The sequence below is a fragment of the Rhinolophus sinicus genome, chromosome 3 (genome assembly GCF_057876585.1).
Source record: "Rhinolophus sinicus isolate RSI-liver-muscle chromosome 3, RSI-T2T, whole genome shotgun sequence".
NCBI classification, from domain to species: Eukaryota; Metazoa; Chordata; class Mammalia; order Chiroptera; family Rhinolophidae; genus Rhinolophus; species Rhinolophus sinicus.
In genome coordinates, this window is record NC_142503.1 from 9,986,104 (window position 1) to 10,007,579 (window position 21,476).

The window sequence follows — 21,476 nt, forward strand, 5'->3', positions numbered from 1 at the left end:
AAGTTTCCCTTCTTTTTTGAATCTGGTACACAAATTCTGCCAGGATGCCTCGGCAGTTCTCCTATGCTTTTAAGCAATTAAAAACAAGATTTTATCTATTCTTTTTTCTTTAGTTTTCTCTAGACTACTCCATCACAGCCAGAATCAAAAGTCTGTGATTATACTTTTAGTATATATATTTTCTGGCCTATGAAAAGTCTTTGGCCATTTAAGAAACCAGCTTGTATGTCGTCTTGGTCCATATGGGCTGCTTTAATAGAACACCTGTTACATACTCTAAGGGGCTTATAAACAGCAAATTTACTTCTCACAGGTCTGGAGGCTGGGAAAACCAAGATCAAAGAGCCTGCACAGTTAGTGTCTGCCAACAGCCTGAGTCCTGGTTCATAGACAGTTGTCTTTTTGCTGTGTCCTCACATGGGGGAAGGGGCAGGGAGCTTTCTGGGGTCTCTTTAATAAGGGAACCGATCTCATTCATGATGGCTCTGCCCTCACAGTCTAATCACCTTCTAAAGTCCCTACCTCCAAAAACCATCACCTTGGGGATTAGGTTTCAACATATGAATTTTAGGGGGATGCAGTCATTTGGTCTAGAGCATATGTGGTGCTTAAAGAGTTTACATATCTAGAGAAGCAATAGACAGATAACTTTGTCCCAGTGAATCCATTGCCACCTCCGGACCCTCTTTCTTCTGAATTGGCCTATAGTATGGAGAGGAAGCACCTCACTCTACGTGCAGCCACATCTCTCTTCTGCTCATCTCCAGAGTGACAGGAGTAATGCAGGGTGTGACTGCCTGATGTGTCATTTAGGAATATAGGAGGGCCTGCCCGCCTTAAAATGCCTCTTAACCTCCACACCCCAGCCTGCCATTGATGCCAGAAATCCCTTCAATACGGAACAGATTCCACACCTAGCAGAAGTTTAAACCTTTCAAAACTCTGAGGGCACAGGGTAGGTAACATGTTAACTCTGATGAAAGGCAGATATCTGATTTTTCCTTACAAGCAGCATTGGTGTGTGGGGACAGGTATGCTATGACAGAGCGACAGAGGCAGCAAAGAGGAACACAGTCAGCCCACATTTTGTCCGTGTCCCTGGCTGTGTCTAGAGGACCGAGGCAAGTGACCCTTCCATTGTCACAGTAACCAGAGCGGCCAGGTGGCTTGAGAGCCATTATCTCCTATGTGGACCCACAGTCCTCACTACATGCGTCACTGAGAGGGTGATAGCCAATCCATCTTCTAATGACTTGTGACACTGCCTCCCAGGTCACAATTGTGGCCCAGGTGGCAGGAAAAAGGACCCCATTTTATGTTCCTTCAATCTTTGCGGTTTTCTCTTACTAATACTTTGTCAGCGGCACAGACTTTCTGAAAAATTGATTATTGCTGAATCTGGTGGGCTTCTCATGTATAAATATTCTCTCTTCATCTGTTGTCTGTTTGTGTGTGGTGTTCTATAAATACATTAATTGGTGCCACTTTTAATTTAACTGTCACTGCTGTCTCTTTTTTTGACAAGCTTATATTAAACTCTCTTATGATGGAACAAAATAAAACCACTCAGCCATAGAGGCCTATTATGGCAAAAGAGGAATGTAAGAGGAAGAAAATTTGTAGTCTTTCGTGGTGGGGGAAAAATGTTAAGACTCATCACCGATAGCTTGTGTGAAAAATGTAGAATGCACATTCATTCATAGATGGGGATTAAAAAGAAAACAACCTTCCAGGAAACTATGGAAATACGGCAGATAAGGTAGAGTTATCAGAAGAGCAGCTGCAGCTTTGGAGATGGGCTGAAACCAATTTCAACTTCATTTTAACATTCATCACGTCATACGTATTTTAGTTGACTTTGGTTTTGGTAACGTTTCAGAAACCAGATGTGTTTCCTTCTGCCTTGAAAGGCAGCAGCCATTTAACAATGGAAACCTAACCAGCCCAAGCGCCAATTTCAAGGGTCTTTTCAACTTGACAGAAATTTGATATTCACTAGTTGTACAATAGAGTATATTCTTACAAACGCCCATCAACATTTAAGAACATAGTAGCAAATCATTTTAAAGGTCTGCTATTGCATGCTTTAAAGTTTATAAGACCAATGTTTTGGGATTTTCAACTGACTAGAATTTAGGGCATAATAAGGCCCTTTACTTCCCCATGAACTTAGATCGATGCCACTCCAGATCAGCTGACTGGTATATCAGTCACAGTTCTGCCAGAGAACCAGCCAGCGATTGTGGAGGCTGGCAAGTCTGACATTGCTACGGCAGGCCGTCAGGAAGAGTTGTCTGGAAACTCTCGGGTAGGGACTAATGTTGCAATATTCAGGTGGAATTTCTTCTACTGTGAAACCTCAGTTTTACACTTAAGGCCTTCAGTGGATTGGATGAGGTCCACTCACATTATTGAGGGTCATCTTCTTTCTTTAAAGTTAACTGACCATAGGTGTTAGCCACACATACAAAATACTTTCACCCAGACCAGTGTTGGATTGAATAACTGGGCACCGTAGCCTTGCTGCGTTGACACAGAAGACTAACCATCACAGCTGGTCATGAATAACTCCTCTGGTTTGAAAGGAGTGATCTGTAAGTGCCATGCAGTGTGTTCATTATAAGGGCATCAGTCCAGAGAGGCTGGCGGCATGGCCTGCTTTCCCACTCCTAAATGGAGTCCTTCCTGTGGGTGAAAGAAAGTCCAGGTCATGTTGTCCTGTTCTCATGGTTCCTAATGCTTTTGTATGTGGCACGTGCTCAGGACCCTAGGCTCTAAGGCAGAACTTTCTTATTTTGCATGGAAGTTTCACGGAATGAATATCCACACTCTCAGTCAACCATCTCCTTACCTATGTGTCTGGAGAATGGGCTGTAGGGAAAGGCCTTCGAGAATTTGTCGTCTGTGTGAGGTTCTGAAGGATCCTTAATTCAAAAGATACCAAAATGAATACAATTTCTATTGGCATGGATTCTTTACGTATGTCCTTTCAGAACAAAGAAGACAAAATGTGCACTTGGCTAATCAATATTTACTCATAGAGGCTTCATATTTTTTCTAGCTGGAATAATGTTAAATTTGACTCATAAATCTTCTTTACTTTGTTCAGTAATTTTATACTTTTAAGTATTTGTTATGCTGGAATGTACAAAGTGAATGCAATGAGAATGAAAGTAATGTGCATCCAGTAAGAAAGAAATTACCTTTGAACTTAGGTCTAAGTTCAAAGGAATAGGTCTAGATTCCATCATCACTAAATATTGACCCATCAAAGGTGAACTACAAAGGGGAATAATTACCCAATTTATTTTTTAAGTGTTTGTCAAATGGGATTTTACAAATTCTTCTTCTTTTCCCCAAAGCTTTTTTGATCCTCTCATCTCTTGGGTAGCTTGCATTTCATCAAATGTAACTTTAAAAATACACATTCTGTTGATATGAACATATTAAACACACACCACGATGCTTTGATGTTCCCCAAGCATGACAGATATTCCTTGTAAAGCCGTTAGCTTTTTATTTTTTTTAAGGCCTCCAAATTCCATTTCTGTGCCTGAAGAGGAAAAGAAAAGTTTTAATATTTTGATTTTTATTTTCACAATAAATTTATCTTGAGAGAATGCTAAGGGAAAAAACAAGCAACTTGCCAATATTATTTATTACCTGAATAAAAAGCAATGTTGTCCACATCTTGTGCAAATGGTTGTGTCCCAGTGCACAACCAGTGAGCTAACACGAGCAGGACCCACGGGGGAAGCCACCTGGGGACAGTGAGGGCAGCCACGCTGCCAGGCCAGGGCATCTGTTCAACCTGTGGTGGTAAAACTCAGGGGTTGGAACCTGCTGCACGGAAAGGAACATTTTTTTTTAATTTTAATTTTTTATTGGGGAACAGTGTGTTTTTTCCAGGGCCCATCAGCTCCAAGTCAAGTCATCCTTCAATCTAGTTGTAGAGGGCGCAACTCAGCTCCAAGTCCAGTCACTGTTTTCAATCTAGTTACAGGGAGTGCAGCCCACCATCCCATGTGGGAATCGAACCGGCAACCTTGTTGTTAAGAGCACACGCTCTAACCAACTGAGCCATCCGGCTGCCCCCCAAAAGAACAGTTTTATCCTAGTCCTTTTTGTCTTGATTGAGGATGAACTATAAATGGGAGAGTTTGTAAGTGAGCCTCTTGTAACCATTTTCTTGGAAAGTACTATTTCTGTGTTTTCTTAAAACATCCTTTGAAATTGAATATGCAAACTGTGGGGTTCTGCCATTTGTTGATGGGTGGTCTTCAGAGGCCGGACTGAGACTGGGTGTGTGGTGTTTGTCCGTGTGGGGTGAGGAGGCATGGGGAGGCACGTCATTTCTGAGGAACCCCGCAATTTTCGTGCTTTCAGCTCCAGAACATCTGGCCCCACAATATCCCAGAGAGGTCACGCTTGAGAGCGTCACAGTGCTAGGGAGACACTGGTCAGCGCGGATGGGTTCTTGCCTCCCAACACTGCTCAATGGACATTTGGCTCCCAAGCTAAACAAACGTGAGCAGTTATTTATTTAGAGCTGAGAACTGGCAATCACTGAGGGTTCGATGGAGAGTTTCATTTCTATTATAGTAGTGTTCAAACTTTTGATTATAAAAGGTCCATTTCACATTGTGACTTAGAACACAACTGCGCTTGTGTATGTGCACACACAGTTGCACACAAAACTTAAAAAAAGTTTCACAGGCCAGGCTTCCCCCTTGCTCCCTGTGATTTGTTCTGATATTTTGTATCCTATCCTATCCTATCCTATCCTATCCTATCCTATCCTATCCTATCCTATCCTATCCTATCCTATCCTATCCTATCCTATCCTATCCTATCCTATCCTATCCTATCCTATCCGTTTCCAAAATACTAGTCATGACTCATTAAATTAATTTTATAACACTTTAATGTCTGGTAGAAAACACTGTTTCTACTAGAAAATAAAGTCAGTGGTGGTTACATTTTCATGAACATTGTCAATGTGAGAAGCTCTTCTGTACTGAACAGTCTGGGGCCCACAGATGCACTGATTTCAGACAACATGCCAGCCTTTGACCTCTCAAGGTCAGAAAGGTAAAGAGGAGAAGAGGTAAAGTCACGCTCTTTCGGTACGATACAGATACACACAGGGATGCATGCATTTCTTTATTTTTTATGAGGCATGGTCCCCAAACTTGACTTTCCTGTCCCTGAAGTGGGATGGGAGAGGGAAAGAAGAAAATTAGTGTCAGTTGAAACTGGACAGTGTGTGGATTGGCGCTGGGAATAGGGACGCTTTTTTTTCAACTCTCATGCCTCTTCCAACCTAGTAGTCAACAGAAGTTACTACCAGACAGGACTTTGAGTAGACTAACTAATTGGTGATCGGGATTGATGCCTTGATGTGGCATGAATTTGCTCTGCACAGGCAGTTCTGGTAGACATTCTGAAAGCCCCTAGAAAGGAAATTAATTGCCTACTCTTCCTGTGTTGTCGGTGCTTCTCCCTTGGGTTTTCCAGAGCAGCCTTCAAAGGAGAATGTCATTTGGTCCATGCTTCTGTTTATTTTGGGGTTTGCAGTCTCTGGATTTCTTTATTAAAGGCTGTCAACCTAGGATTTTAACCACAAAGATTTAACACCATGTTTTTAAGTACAAGTAAGTCAAGACTGGGGTTAATGAAAGTTAAAAATCTTTGAATCTCCCTGTAGGTCTCCTGTACAGACACTTGTTTTGCTACTGTCTCTTGCCTGGGTGCACCAGGTCTTTGCAGACCAGCTCGACCAGAGGAAAAACAAAGTAATCATCACCAGTGGTGGTGTCATAACCGGCAGCCTCCCTTTTTCCCCCACCAGACAAACCTCTTTTTTTTCCCCTTTAAAATTTTGTCTGTATTTGACATTTTGAATCACTCCAGAAGGTGGAATATTGTTTTTGTTGAAGCCATTGGGTAAACGTCTCCTACCTACTTTGTCTGGAAAAAGTCCCAGACTTCCCTTTTCATTTTGCCCCTGTTCTAGGAAAATACTGCTCTTCCCAGCCTCTCTGGGTCACGGCTCTGAGTGCTGTAGCTCACATGGCCCCAAGTACGGAGAGTGTTCGTGTGGCGACGAATGCCTTAGGCAGGCTACTAAAGACGATGGAGTCGAGCTCACATGTTGTAATACCCTGTTTCCCCGAAAATAAGACCTAGCCGGACAATCAACTCCAGTGTGTCTTTTGGAGCAAAAATTAATATAAAACCTGGTCTTAGTTTACTATAATATAAGACCAGGTCTTTATCACATAACATAACATAACATAACATAACATAACATAACATAACATAACATAACATAACATAACATAACATAACATAACATAACATAACATAACACAGGGTCTTATATTAATTTTTGCTCCAAAAGACGCATTAGAGCTGATTGTCTGGCTAGGCCTTATTTTTTGGGAAACACAATAGCCTTGACACCAGGTCTATGTGGACTGTTAATCCACAAAGGGCCTGCCTAGACTTTATAACTCAGATGCAATGAAATGCTTTAAGCCCTGAAGATGTTAGTCACTTAGTAAATAAAAATATGGAAATTCTTAGAGGAGGCAGTGGTTGAAATATTAGAAGCAGATTTGTCATAACAAAAATATGTTGTCATCATTGCTTTGCCTAATGGATAGGTGGGTACCAGCACTGGGATATAATTCTTAGGCTGCTGGTCTGTCTTTATATTGCAAAATAGTCACCATCTACTTTCTGGTTCTCCCAAGAATTGGCTTCAGCACTTACCTTTATTTTCCTACATATCTAGGCTCTTTGTTTTAAGCACTGATTCTTTTCCTCCTTGTATATACACGTTAAAAAATAGCTCTCATTTTGGAAAACAAAACGCTCTCTTGACTGTCCTCCTCCTTCCACCAATGGTTCCTTCTCCTTCTCTCCAGGTGTAAACTTCTCCAGGTCTGTGCATGTCAAGCTTTGGGGTATACTAGGATCATCTAGAGAACTTGTTCAAGCTCAGACAACTGGGTCCCATCCCCAGAGTTTCTGATTCAGGAGGTTTGGGGTAGGGTCCAAGAATGTGCATTTTTAACAAGTTTGTAGATGATGCTGATATTTGTGCACTCAGTTTGAGACCCACTGCTCCAAACACTCTACATTTGTTAGCTGTACTCGTTTTTTAAATCACTGCCCAACCTGCTGCCACCTGGCCTCTGCCCCCATGGTCACCGACATTCATAGGTCAGATCCAGTGGACATGTTGTGTCCTGTCTTACTCGAGCCCTCTGTGACATCAGTCACCCAACCACACCCTTCTTTCCTCATTTGGCTTCCATGACATCATTCTCTCCCCACTTATCTCCTTCCTTTCTGCTTGCTCCCTTTGAGGTGCCTGGTCAGGAACCTCTGCTACTCACGATGCGTGTCAGGCGGCCTCAGACTGCCATCCTCTATACTCTGTCCTCTTCCTGGGATGCCTCACCCATGCTTACAGCTTCGACCAGCGTGTCAACAACCCTAATCAACTCCTTGGTCCCAGGCCTTGCTTCTAGCTCTGCATCAGTATATCCACAGATTCTGGAAGATAAGCATGTCCCTGAAAGGATTTATTATGTTTACTCCCAACTCTCCCCTCTTATTTTCTTATCTCCTTGAATGACACCCATTTTTCTAAGCCAGAAGTCTGGGAGCCACTCTTATTTTTTTCTCCCCCACCCTAATGTTGATGTCCAATTCATTATCAAGATGTCTCTTACATCCCCCCTTTCATTTTTCATTGCTATTGATTCAGTTCATTACTGTTTGCTGATATTACTGATATTACTGGAACAGCCTCCTACATGTTGCCTGTTTCCAGTTGGTGGGAATATAGTGGTAGCTCATGGAATTAAAGACGCAAAGGTACAAATATAGGTTTTCAGGTGCTTCTGTTTTGTTTCCTCTTTGCTTTTGTAGCTCATACTCATGGAAGATGTAAATAAGTAACAGAGATGACTAGAATTGGGATTAGTTCTGTGTCTTTTTTATCAGAAATTGATAAAATCAACATAATTTTCCATCTCTGTTTGAAATAGCTGCTGAAAACTCTTGGTATAACTTTTAATCTTTTACATACAGCACAGTTCATTGGGTCTTTCCTGCCAAGCTATTGAAAAAGAAAATCATCAAAGGAAACACATAACAAATGAATTTGTACTTGAGTAATGGGTAGGGTGAAAGCATTGTAATTTTGTTCCTCTGTTTGGGTTGTTCTGCTCCTTAGATGGGTATACTTGAGGTTTTGAAGAACACCTTGACCTTGTTTCTACCTCAGCTAGCCTGGTTTGTAAACACAGATAAAATGAGAAGCACAATTTTTTCTGGGCTAAAGGAAAGCCCATGTGAATGTTTGGAATGCTACGTTCAGCATTAAAGTAATACTGGCTTCAGCCTCTGTCTTGGTTTGTTCAGGCGGCTCTAACAATACCATAGACTGGGTAGATGAAGCAACATTCATTTCTCACAGTTCTGGAAGTTGAGATTCGTGTTCTGGAGTTCTGGAGCCAGTTCCTGGTGAGAGCCCACTTCCTGGTTTGCAGAATGACTGCCTTCTTGCTGTGCCCTCACCTGGTGGAGAGAGATCACCTTTCTCGTGTCTCTTCTTTTAAGGGCACTAATCTTATTTATGAAGATTCCATCCTCATGACTTAATTATCTTCCAAAGGACCCACTGCCAAATATCTTCACTTTGGGGATTAAGTTTCGAAATATGAATTTTGGAGGAAACAGCATTCATCCACAGCAACCTCCTTCAAGGGATGAGGGGCAGGGAGTCTTCTGAGAGAAGATTATCTGAAGGAGAAATGTGAACGCCAGAGACCATTGAATTTTTAGTATGACATCATCTGATTTCAGCTCATGTCACTAAGCATGGTACACTTACAATTAGAGTTTAAAAGGACCTCCAAAAGCATGTTATATTTCTATCCTGACGGAACTTATTAACAGAGCCTGAGGCTCTCTCATTGTTTCCTATTCTTGTTCATGAATAATCCTCCAAAGATTTTTAGACTTAACCAAAATCTGTCTTATTATAATTTAGTGATTTTGCTTTATGTCCTTGTTAGAGTGGGATGGGATGAAGATAAAGATAAATGATGCTCGGCTTTGGTCGTTTCCTTAACATACTCTTTCTATATGTGAAGACAATTACTAGGGAGTAGTTCTGTTTTCTCCAGTGTAACTAAGCTCAAACTCATTTCATGTATCTATAGAGTTTCAGTTTTAGAGTTATGTAATGGTCTGTGAATCTCCTATGAAGACTATTGTTTGGTCTTGGTCAATATTTTGGATTGCTCCTTTCAGATCAGATTTGTAAATCAGCTCCATAGCATGAATAGCCACTTTTCAATCGTATGCACTATTGTAGGTAGATTATCTTTCTTAGTCCATTTATTGTACTGGGAAAAGTTCTATCTGTTTCCCCAGAACAGGGACCCTGAGCTGAGAGCATGTTTGGTGTTCAAGGAACTGTGAGGGGGCCATTTTGGCTAGGGCTGGGTTTAGGGAGGAGGTAATGTGCCTGTGAGTAGACAGGGAAGGCCTTGATAAAGGCAGTCAAGGCAGTTAGTTTAAAGTCATTGAAATCCAAAACATGGGGTATATTTAATGTTATTTACAGGTGGACTGTGTTTTTACTCCTTACTAATTTTTAATTACAGGTTAGCTCATTTATTGACAAATCCAAAATCTTTATTCACTTTTGTTTTGGCAGTGGCTAACTCAGCCTATAACTTTCCCCTTGACTGTGGTATTTATTTTATAATATTTACTGCCTCATGTAAAAACAAACATGGGAAATGATTTATGATGAGTTCGTATTTAGAAGCTAATGCTTTCCAGAATTTCATACATTGGTATGAGGAGAAATAAATAGAAATCCATTGATTTAAATAACATGAGTGAAGTGGTTATTTATTTCTGTAAAACCTCTCGGCACTTTGAGCATATTTTATAGCTCTAGGAGAGAGTCACTTTGCTTGCTAAGCTGCTGTGGCTGAGTCACATTTCCCAGCCTCTGTTGCAGTTAAGCATGGTCATATGACTGAGTTCTAGTCAACAGAATGTGAGTGCAGGTGAGCTATTGAATCTCCAGCCTGAGCTAGTAAATCTTCAAGCTCTTTTCCTTGCACGGGCAACCTTGGAGGGAAAATGTAGACGGCAGTGAACCACAAGAGAGAAGGGGAATAAGTCCATGAATTACTGTTTGAAGGAGACTCTTCCTGATCAGAAACTTCTATTTCAGAATTTTCATGAAAAAAAATAAAGCTCAGCTATATTAATCTGCTGAGATTTGGGGGGTTATCTTCTTAACAGCCGGTAATTCCTTAACCAGTATGATAGCCCTATGTTTTTGGCTCAGATTTAGTTTTCAATTTTCAATTCATAGACTAACACTGTTGTTAAGACCATGAGCTTTGGAATCACGTAGACCAGGATGAGATCCTCTTAATAGCTATGTATATAGTTTAACTTTTTAGAACCTCAGTTTTTCTTCCATAAAATGGGGATATAATCTCTACTAGTTAGGATTATTGGGAGATTAAATAGAAAGCACTTTGCACAATGTTTGTCATATGATAGTCAATGATGGGATGGAAATAATATTTTATTTTTTCTCTTTCACTTTAATGGAAATATGGTTCTGACTTAGTGAGTTTTAGCTATTTTCTCTATGATTTCTATATTATTTATGGACAGATAAAATGTTATGCATTTCCATCTACATGGCTCTTTCTTTGTATATTCTCTCTGTCTAAATATTTGCTTCTTCACCTAGAAAAAAATTCTCATCCTTCAAGGTCTAGCTCAAAAATTACCTGCTGTGGTAGATTTTACATTCCAAAATTGGCCACAGCAATATTTTGGATCCTACCAGCTCTTCCAGAACCTCACCATTTCTCTATCAAGTGGTGGATAGGACTTTGTGACCATGCCAATGCGCAGAATATGGCAAAATTGATATTGCATGACTTCTGAATCTAGGCCAATGGTCAAATGTCTCTCTCTCTCTCTCTCTCTCTCTCTCTCTCTCTCTCTCTCTCTCTCTCTCTCTCTCTCTCAACTCACCCTTAAAGTCCAGCCACAACATGGACTCCATGTTGTGAGGGAGTCCAGGTAACATGGAGATGCTACATACAGGTGTTCTAGTTAACAGTGTCAGATAAAGGCCCAGGCAGGAATCAGCATCAATCTCCAGGAAAGTCAATGAATGAGCCTTCAGATGATTCCAGTCCCGAGCCCACAAGCATCCTCTGCTGACGCTGAGTGGAGCAGAGATGAGCCATCCCCACTGAGTCCTGCACTGAGTTGTAGACTCCGGAGCAAAGTAAATGTCATCATTGTCTTCAGCTTAGTTTTGGGGTAGTTTGTTAAACAATAAATAGTAGAATCGCCTCCTCTACAAAGGCCACCCTTTCAACTTCTTGGTTTTCTTTCTTGCCCAGAATTAATAGCTTTTCTCTGTGCTCCCTTTGCATTTTATTTATTTTACTAGCACTTAACAGTTTGTTAAAGTTTGTGAATTCTTGATGGCAAGGATCAATGCTTATTTATTTGTTTATTTGTATTACTTGTAGCATCTAGTATGGTACTTGGTATAGTGTAGGTACTGAGCAAATATTTATTAAATGATGGTCAAATTTATGTTACTTTTCTGTGTCAGAACTGTTATGCCACATATAGAAATTTTAACTCCTGGTATGAAATGGCATCGTGTGGCTCCTGCTTCCTGTGTCTCCAACTCAGCCGCCAGCGAGACTATAGTGGTCTGACTCCCCTATCTGTGGCTCCGTGGGTGTTCCTTTTTGGCCTTGCCATATCCTGCGTTCTTATGTGGGGAGCAGGACCAGAGACCCTACATTACAGAGTGGCACTGTTTTAAAGAGAAAAATTACAGCAGTGCTACTGGGACCAAGTCTTTGATCTGCCATATCAGATTCGTCTGTGCACGTTCACTGCGCTGTAAGATTAAAGAAATGCCTATGACCCCTTTAAAACTAAATTTGTCTTAGGTTTGTCTTCAAGAGACACTGTCAAAGGGTTAAAAAATCACTCTAGGATTGCATTTTGAGAATAAGAATACTCAGCAATACAATACAGATAACAAGTGGCAAGCAGGTTTACACTTTTTTTCTGGTATGTTCTTTGAAGATATTCTAGAGTAAGACAGAATAGAACTTGTCTATTCACAACATTTTCCCATTTTTCTGAGCAGTCAATAAAACATAACATTGCTATCATCCTTTTTTCTCAGCTGATCTAGGAGATTTTTCTTTCTGTCATTTTTTAATGCTTAACCCATTATGAAAGTTTTTTCACCTCTTGCATTTTGCAATTACCATTAATAAGAAATGAATGACAATTTGTTTAACAGTTATATAACAAGAGCATCCTGATATGATACTAGCTAATTAAATACATGGTAGGTTGCGTGACAAATATTTGATGGCTTGGTGACATTAGACCGTTTCGGGTTTTATCTTATACCTTCAAAATCAGATCATCTTTGCCTCTTTTCCATTTCCTATGCTCCGATGCTCATATGTGTTGATGGATCATTTGTGTGTATTTTAGCAGCAACAAAGATTAAAATAGTTCAGGCTCCAAGAACAACATCAAAATGATGTTTTCCAGGGCACAGAAGGCCTACTTAGCGTTTCGATAACACTACAAACACCATGAGTCCTTTTGTACTGGGAATTAGGGCCAGGCTTATTCTACAGCTTTTTCCTGTTTTATGAAATTGTTAAGGTTGACCTCTATCTTGTGGTATTTTTTTGACAAAAATAAAATTCTGAACTGGGCTCATTTTCATGACTGACTATAAAATTTTTATTTTCAACCCCACCTGTTCACAGAGGAAAATAGCCCTTCCTTCTCCTCTATACTTGGAAGAAATGGAATAAAAACAACAAATAATATAGTAGCTGCTAGAAATATTGGACTAACTGAAAAAAAAAAAAAGGTATTGAGTCTAGTCTTAAATTGTGTAAGATTCTCAAATAGTCCTCAAATATAATCCTTAATTTAATTTTAAAAAAATGCTGTGTTTTTTTAAAAACACTTCTGCCTCTTTCTCACTCCCTCCAACTACTACTCTGGGAATTCCTTTACAATGAAGAACTTGCCATAGTAGAATTGTCATTGCATTTATTTTAGATATGGGTTATTTGGGGGACAATGGCAGAGTAATTGATGGGGAGGGGTTGGGCAATCTTTATTATTTAGAATTGTTTATTTAGAGTAGAATTATTATTGCTATCCTTAAATACGAGTATGTAACAGATAATTTTCTTGATTAAGGATGTCTGTTAAACAGAATTGCTTTGATAAACATTGCAAGAGGATATAGTAACGCAATCCTTCTTTCAGTGGGTTTTTAAACCAATAAAGATCAGTTCAGTTCTCAGAGGTGCATACGCAATTCCCAGTGATTTGTATGAAATTATGGAGTATTTTTAAGCATGTTGGATGGTTTAGAATGGTTGTTTAGAAGAAAATTGCATTCTTGGACTGGAGATTTCATACTGGAGAGAGATGGTATATAGCAGACGAAATTCGTCATGGAAATCCATGATGCCTCCTGGCTGACCAAATATTCCTGAATGTTTGCTTCTCTTTCCAGGATGAATAATGCTTCCCAGTGACTCTCGGTCACATGCACTCTGGTTTCCCTATATCCTGGTTTCCCTAGTCTATTGCTGTGAAACGTTTAATGAATTATTATATTTAGATACGTAGAATTCTGTCTGGCATAGCATAAGCATGATATAAGTGTTGAAAAAAAATTATTAGTAACCGTTCCAAGACCAACTCAAACAACTCACCAACCAGGTAAGATGGAAATGGAACATATGAATTAAGTCAGTGTCAGGAGGACGGTGTATTGGTTAGCATTTGCTATGTAAAATTTAGTGCTTTAAAAATAACAATGTCAAAAAAATAACCATGTTTATTTCACTCATGATTCTGAGGGTCATCAAGTTGAACTATGCTTAGCCTGGCAGTTTTTCTGTTTTGGGCTCTGTGTTCTCAAGCTTCTGTCATCAGTTGCTGGGCCGTCTGGTGCCTGGTGAGTCTAGGATGGGCTTAGCTGGGATGGTTTATCTTTGCTCTGCAGGCCAGTGTGGCTGTGGTCTCGTGGTGAAGACAGAGGAACAAGTTCACAAGCAAAGTCACGAAGACCAACCAGCTTTACCAAAGAAAGTGATAAGGCCAACCCAAATTCGCTGAGTGGGAAACAAACTACTTATTGATGGGAGGAGGTGGAAAATCACATTGGAGAGGGTGTAGCTAGAGAAGAGTGAAAGATCTGGCCGTTTTTATAACCTACCACATAGGGTGAGATGGCTGGTGGGAGAGATGAAGCAGAAAACAAAGTAGAAGACTTGCATTTCTGTATGTGTGTGCTTGTGTGTGGATCTGTGTTTTGTATATGCAAGTGTTTGTATTTGGGTAGCAGCACTTGTGTCTGGTGTTAAGGAGGGGAGAATTAAAAATAACTACAAAGTCATGATTGTAGATGCCTTAGAACATGGTAACACTATATATGGGAATAGGAAAGGTAGTAGGAGAAACATTCGCCTTTGCATGCATAGAGAAGAAAAAGTGAGGTGTTTAGGAGAAAGCAAAGGGTTCAGAAGTCCAAAGGAAAACATCAGACCTACATGCTTAGGATTGAATAGATGCAAGCAACAGCAGCACGTGTTGTTTTCCTCCAGCATCCAGTCCCCTTCTCTGGTGACTATAATGATGCTATTTCCTTTTGAATTTTCTTTTGGGGAGCCCCCATTCCCCCACCCTTTCCTACTCTTAGTTCATGTGATTTGGATTAGTCTGACCCTGGCCACTTGCCACCCAACCCTGGCCAATCAACACATTCCATCCCTCTGGTCACAGTGATACGATTAGGAATGGCACCTGACCAAACTGGGTCTAATAAAATTAAATTCCAGCACTTTTGTTGGAACCATTGGAGCTTTTCCTTTCACTGGAGCAGCTGAGCTGGGAGGCCATTGCGTTGTTGGAAGCCATCTTACCAGTGGAGTCAGCCTAGTTGCTAAGCCAACAGAAACAAGAGCAGAACTTGTGGGGGGGGGGGGGAGGGGAAAGACAAGAAATGCAGTTTAGATCTTTGGATCCTGTTATACCTACATCACACATACCTCTAAACTTTTCAGTTTCAGAAACAAATACATTCCCTTTTCCACTTAAACTCATTGGAGTAGGGTTTCTGTCATATGTTACTACTAAGAAAAAGAGAAAAGACTGTAAACTTAGAAAACAATTACACTTATAGGGCTGAAGAAAAATGAGCGAGTGAGTAGTAGAAGCCTGCGGAGACCATACTCCATGCAGGAGGAGACGGACAGAAAGGAGAGGCAGACAAGCAGTGTTGATGTCACTTGTCGGGGAGCATGGCTCTGCGGAGAAGCCTCGTCTCGGGCCAGGAAAAGCTCTGAGGGAGTGTGCTTGGCAGCAGAGGGGCAGAGACGGAGGTGCACTGCCGGGAGCTAAGGAAAGAGTGGGTGATTTCCTTTTTCCATAAAAGGGACTCCTAGCCCTTCAGCTTGAAACCTTGGAATGAACTCTCCTGCCTCTCCCCCCACAGCCCACACATCCAGTCATCTTGTCCTGCAAATTCTGCCTCCACAATTACTCTTGGATTCGTACCTTCCTTTGCGTTGCCACTGCCAACAACTTGTTCCAAGTGCCCCGTAGTCCTTTCCTGGAACCTGCCGCTCCTCTGCCTACAGCCTTTCACCTCTGTCATCTAGTTTTTATTCTGCTGCCAGATTATTTGTCCTAAGGCTCAGTTCTGTTGTGAAATAGCCACACACAGTGAGGGGCCTTGGACTGGGAACCCAGAGACAGCTCTGACTTGCTATTGGACCTTGGGAAAGACTCGGAACTCTCTAGGTGTGGGGCTCTAATACTTGAAGTGAGGGGTTGAACCATGTGCTCTGACATTCGTTACCTCTCCACTGCCTGTAGAAAATGTTTTTAGCTGTAATCTAACTTTTTCAGCTTTAACTCCTTTAACATACATATACATTAACCAAAATGAAATACTTCTTGTTCCTGAATGCCTCTACCCGCCAACTTGTATATTCCTACCTCTGTTCATTTCACCTGGAATCCTTTGTCTTTCCATATGGAAGCCCTGCCCATAACTCCACGGTCAAGTTCAAATGGTGTGATGTTCTCTGAACTCCCACCTGAGAGCTGTCTTCCCTCAGGATGCTTTCTATGTTCTATTATTCGAGCGTATGTCTTGCTTTCTGACAAATTATCAACAACTTGAGGATCTAACTTCAGTCATATTCATTGTTGTAGCCATCAAACCATCTAGAACAGTAGTTAATTCTCAGTAAATGGTTGCGTGAATGAAAACACATGCTTTATTACTGTGCGGCTAACTCAGCCATCTTGCAAAGCCCCCCAGATCCGTCTGATGACATTTGTTGGTCTGCTGAGTAGGGTTTTGTTATAATACAAAAACTTCTTGGTAAGTATCAGTGGAGTAAGCGCTGACGTCCTCCTAGCCCAGGCCAGGCACGTGTCAGCAGTATGTTGGGGGCAGGTCTCCTCCAGGCCCCAGCGATAGCTCCACGATGAGGCCCGTCTTGCCAAACTTGTTCTCACTGTTTCCAAGAGAAGGACGAGAAGTTCTGTGCAGAACACAATGGTCTCCTTCTGGTACAGCTCTTGACAAGGGAGAGGAGTGTGGACAGGCTAGTCCAGAAGAATAAGGCCAAAAGGGAGAGAAAGGAGAACAGTCGAGAAGAAAATTGTGGGTAGAGAATGGGGAAGACGGACATGACAATTATCCCCATATTTTTTTTTTATAGCAAGACTATCAACTCCAGATCTGTAAACTTGTTGACATGTTGTGGCGAGACTGAGTTCTGACAAAGCCAGTGCCCAGAACCAGTAGCTAGAATTATGTGGCTCTCTCCTACCTTACGCGTGAACCTGGAGACCTTCCTCCGGAAAGCTTTTCCTACGGGGCTGAGGGGAAACAGGCAGCTGTACTCGGGTGAACTTTGCTGCCTCCTTATTGGCTTACCCTCTCCAGCCAAAGCAATGATTTTAAATCATTAAAATCCTGTATAATTAAAATTTCATCCAAGTTACACCAGTTATGTTTGCTGGCCACAGTGGAGTGTATAAATATCTTAGAAAGGAATAAGGATAGAGCCTGCTTCCTGCTCGCGGCTTCGCCCCTTGCACAGGAAGCTGTCTGCTGCTTGTGTGCCATCGACAGCCCCGTGAGCCTAAACCCGCTGCTCCCACTAACGCTGCTGTGACTGGACATTTGTTCTGTAGGTTTATTTACATGGCTTGGGTCTAAGGGTGACATGTCGTTGGTGGGGGTGGATATCTTTGCTGGGCTCATTATAGGACTTGGTCTCTCTCTCTCTCTCTCTCTCTCTCTCTCTCCCTCTCTCTCTCCCCTCCTCCTCCTCCTCCTCCTCTACTAAAATTTGATCTCTTGCTTTTGACTGTATTTACATTAAAATATCTAAATAAATGCTGTATTCTCTCAGTTAACTGGAAAACAAGAGTTTAATCTCCCTTCCCATTTCTTCAGATTAATTTCTCTGAAACACAATTTGCATCACTATTTCTTTGCTCCAAACCTCACAGTGGTTTTACGTTACTCACAAGATGATGTGAAGAGTCTACTGTACATTCCGAACAACTAATTTTGAGCACATCTCACAGGCCGGGAGCTCTTGTCATAGATTTTCCAGCAGCAATAAGGGGCTGCGAAGGGATTAGCCTGAAGAATGGTCACTAGCGCAGGGCTCTGCAGCACTGTGACTGTGGCTGCCTTGTGTTGTGGGCTGTGTGTGGGTCCCTAGGCCATGCAATACCTTACGTGTAGGGGGTATCGTCATACTGGTGGTGACTCTGCTATTGCGTCACCTCAGCAGAGATGCTTGAAATCTGCATGTGTCTTTGGGCTCCCCCATGGCACACCTTGAGACAAGGATTTGAGACCAGTAGTTTACCTGGGAGATGGTCCCAGGTGTGTGAGACAGGAAGGGAATGAAGCCACTAAAGATTGTGTTATCAAATCAGTTACCTGTAGGCAACTGGAGCCCAATCCCTCTGGGGAACTCTGGGAAGCAGTGGAGAGCCGGCCTCGGAGTTACCCCTCTAAGGCTCCAGGAGGCTGGGCGTCGACTGACATATGGCCCCAGAAGCCATTGGTTGGGAGCAGTTCCAGAGCCTGAAGTTGCTTGTTCCTGCTTGCCCGCATGTCCTGAAGTCAGAAGACCTCAGGGTGGCCAGCCTTGCACAGGCAGAGGTGAGGGTGTGGGACGTGACAGAGGACTGACAGATATGCTCTAGCAGGGAATCCTGTTTTGTGATGATACAGTACCTTGTACATTTGATTCTCATTGTTTGTGGTGGTTGCATTCTATAAAGTCTCTGCGAGCACCAAATCAGTGACTACTGAACCATGGCTCCTGGAGAAAATCCAGGGTTATGTACCTGTGAGCCGTTAGCCAACAGATCAATAGAGAACCTGATTTCATGTGTTTGCATTGAAAGAGCTTCTTTAATATATATCGTTCATTAACCAACTGTGGAATCAAGGCCGAGAGCACTTAGTTCATGCCTGAGTGAAGCTTGTCTGACACTTGTGTTTTCCCTGTGAGGCACATTAGGGACAGTAGAATCCACTTCAGCACTATGCTTAGGGGCCATTTTAAAGGACAAACTCACCACAAAAAGCACAAAAATGCAAAACATGTGGCACTAAATAGACCTTGGAAAGGACACTTGTCTGCAGTGTGAGAGCTGAAAGAAGGCAGCACGTCACCTTGTGCTGGCACGGGAGCCTCAGGTGACACACATCTGCTCTGCATGTGAAAGTGCCCCCAGTTTTACTGATTTGGGGGTTACCAATACATGTTATCGAGCAGGTGAATTCACAAATATGGAATCTACGAATAATGAGGAGGGACTGTATCTTACCGTAGGACAAATATGGTGAAAGCCTACCATAACGGTTGGTGGAGTCTACAAATCGCAGTCCCATGACGGATGGCACTGTGTTACTGTGTGGCTGATGAAGCGACCACACAGGCCCGTGCAACCAGCCGGAAGTCTCGCAAATAGTCACCAGTCTACAAACAGTTATGTAAAACACCAATGCGTCATGCTTCTTAATAAAGAACTCTTTTGTTAATTAGAATGAGTTGTCTCTGGCAAGTTTGGATTTTCTTGGAAACACCAGAATCTTTATTTGCATTGACCCAAAGAGGTCAGTGCCTGAATTAGGTGAATATCTACGGAATTATTTAATGGAATATATTTTGGGTCACCTTTCAAATGTGTTGTTCATGGAGGAAGGAGCTTAGAAATATGACCTAGTGTGGGAATAAGAAAGGAAAGCAAGAGCTTAATTTGCAGAGTAAGGAAATAAGACATAAATTTTGCATTTGTCTGACTATATTCTTATGTAAAAGTAAAAAATATATATATTAGACATACCATATATAAATATATATAGTGTAAGTTAAGCCAATTATGGCTGAAAGCTGTATTCGCTGGAAGCAATGGAAAGTATTGGGCAAAGGGAACTAGGTTTTGTGGCTGACTTTGGCCATTTCTAAATGGCATATGGTTGGGGGAAGTTGGCTAGAAAATTAAAGAAATGAAAATGCTAAAAATGTTTCTATTTTCTTTTGAAGGATTTTGGTTGCTTTTGTCTATTGTCTCTCTGTGTTTAATTATGGGTAGTGCTTGGTTATGGCATGGAGAAAGTGCAGACTTATTTCTGGATACATTTTGAGGATAATGTGATAATAATATGATAATGTGCAATCATAAACGTCACCTGTGGGTTTCTGTTTTGAAAGATACAATCTTTCAAAGTATTTCAAAATGAATATTTGCATCCATTCATTCACTCACTCATTCATTGATCATATACTGAGCACTCACTTTGTCAGACAGCTTTGCGCGTAGTGGGGCTACTGCAGTGAATTAACCAGCATTCATCCCGCCCTTGTAGAGCTGACACGGTAGTGGAGAGAGATAGGCACTGAGGAGATACAGACATAAAACAGGACGTTAGATGCCGGCAAGAGCCATGGAGAAATAGAGTGGAGAAGGGAGAGGGGGCTCCTTTTTGCACTGCTTCACAACTTCACTGTCCTCGCTTTGACTCCAGCTGCTGCTGCCTGGACCAGTCCTGGCCGACTGTGGTCAGCTCTGCACACAGCTCTGGGGCTTCTCTCATGCTGAGCCTGGGACCTTCCGTGGGAACCATGTCCTCACTCAGACAAGCACAACCCCAAAGTGCAGGCAGTTAGTGCCCAGAGAGGCAGGAATGGGTCCATAAATGCCTCTTGTCTTTGTTCCCCAGAGGGACGGTTCTGATACACATTTCCTCATGTTCCCCAGAAGGTGCTTGGAAGGATTAGTTGTTGCCTGGAGATGGCTGGCTATATTGCACATCCTTGCCGGCCTTACCCTCCTTGCCTCTTTCACTTGCCGGGTCCTGCCCTTCTGCTCCCTACGATCACATTATCAAATAATAGTGCCCTGCATGTAAGTCTTTGTTCAGGCTCTGCTTTGGAGGATCTCACGCCAAGATGGAATGCGCAGTGTTGGGATGGCATTGCCAATATGAATGAGGTATCCAGGCAAGTTATCACTGAGAAGGTACATGTGAGCAAAGAGCTGAAATAAAAGGGAAGTGGTCATGCAGACGACTGGGGGAGAGCGTTCCAGGTAGAGGACGGGGTAACAAGGGTGAAGTTTTCTTCAGTGTGGCTGGAGCAGAAAGTGTGAGGAGGAGGAAGATGCAGACAGAGATGAGGGAGACCCAGACCCCATCCTGTGGGGCCATTGACAGGACCTGGGTTTTGTTCCAAGTGCGATCGCTAATTTGTTCTCAGAAATTCTGCATGCTTTGCCCATTTTATATTTTGCCTTGCTACTTTATAGTCACATGATACACTTAGTATTTTATTGGTAGGTAAGTTGAGTCTTTAAAAATATTGTTTACTTGATGAGAGCTATACATTCTTATTCTCAGCTTCCTCAGGTTACTAAGGAAGTGTTGAATCCTTTGAGAACTATACTAGAGATGCTGATGTACTACATTGATGGATATTAATCCTAGAGTGTCATCCCTACCTTCATTTATTGAGCAGATATCTACTGAGTGCTACTGTGTGCCACACACAGTAGCCAGTCGGAAGACACAAGAATCCAACCACCTGAGAACGTGGTAATGTGTGATGTTTTCTAAATCAGCGAGAACCCAATTCCTGGAAGTTTTCTATTTAGATATTCCATGTGCAATGAGTCTCTTATACATTATTTCCTTTCTTTGCTTTTATGGGGAGAACTTCATACATCAAAACATTCCTGTTTATTTCAAGTCCCATTGCTATTGTCAGCTGCCTTACGTCTCTTAT

General features: G+C 41.8%; 1 long non-coding RNA gene across 1 annotated transcript; it reads right to left on the reverse strand.

Annotated features, from left to right (window-relative positions):
- Positions 1-3,281: 3,281 nt before the first annotated feature.
- Positions 3,282-15,806, reverse strand: LOC109459209 (uncharacterized). The gene is made up of 3 exons (XR_002139358.3): positions 15,703-15,806; positions 3,664-3,811; positions 3,282-3,553 (listed from the first exon to the last, which is right to left on the reverse strand). It is a non-coding gene; the product is annotated as an uncharacterized LOC109459209 (long non-coding RNA).
- Between the last annotated feature and the right edge of the window lie 5,670 nt (positions 15,807-21,476).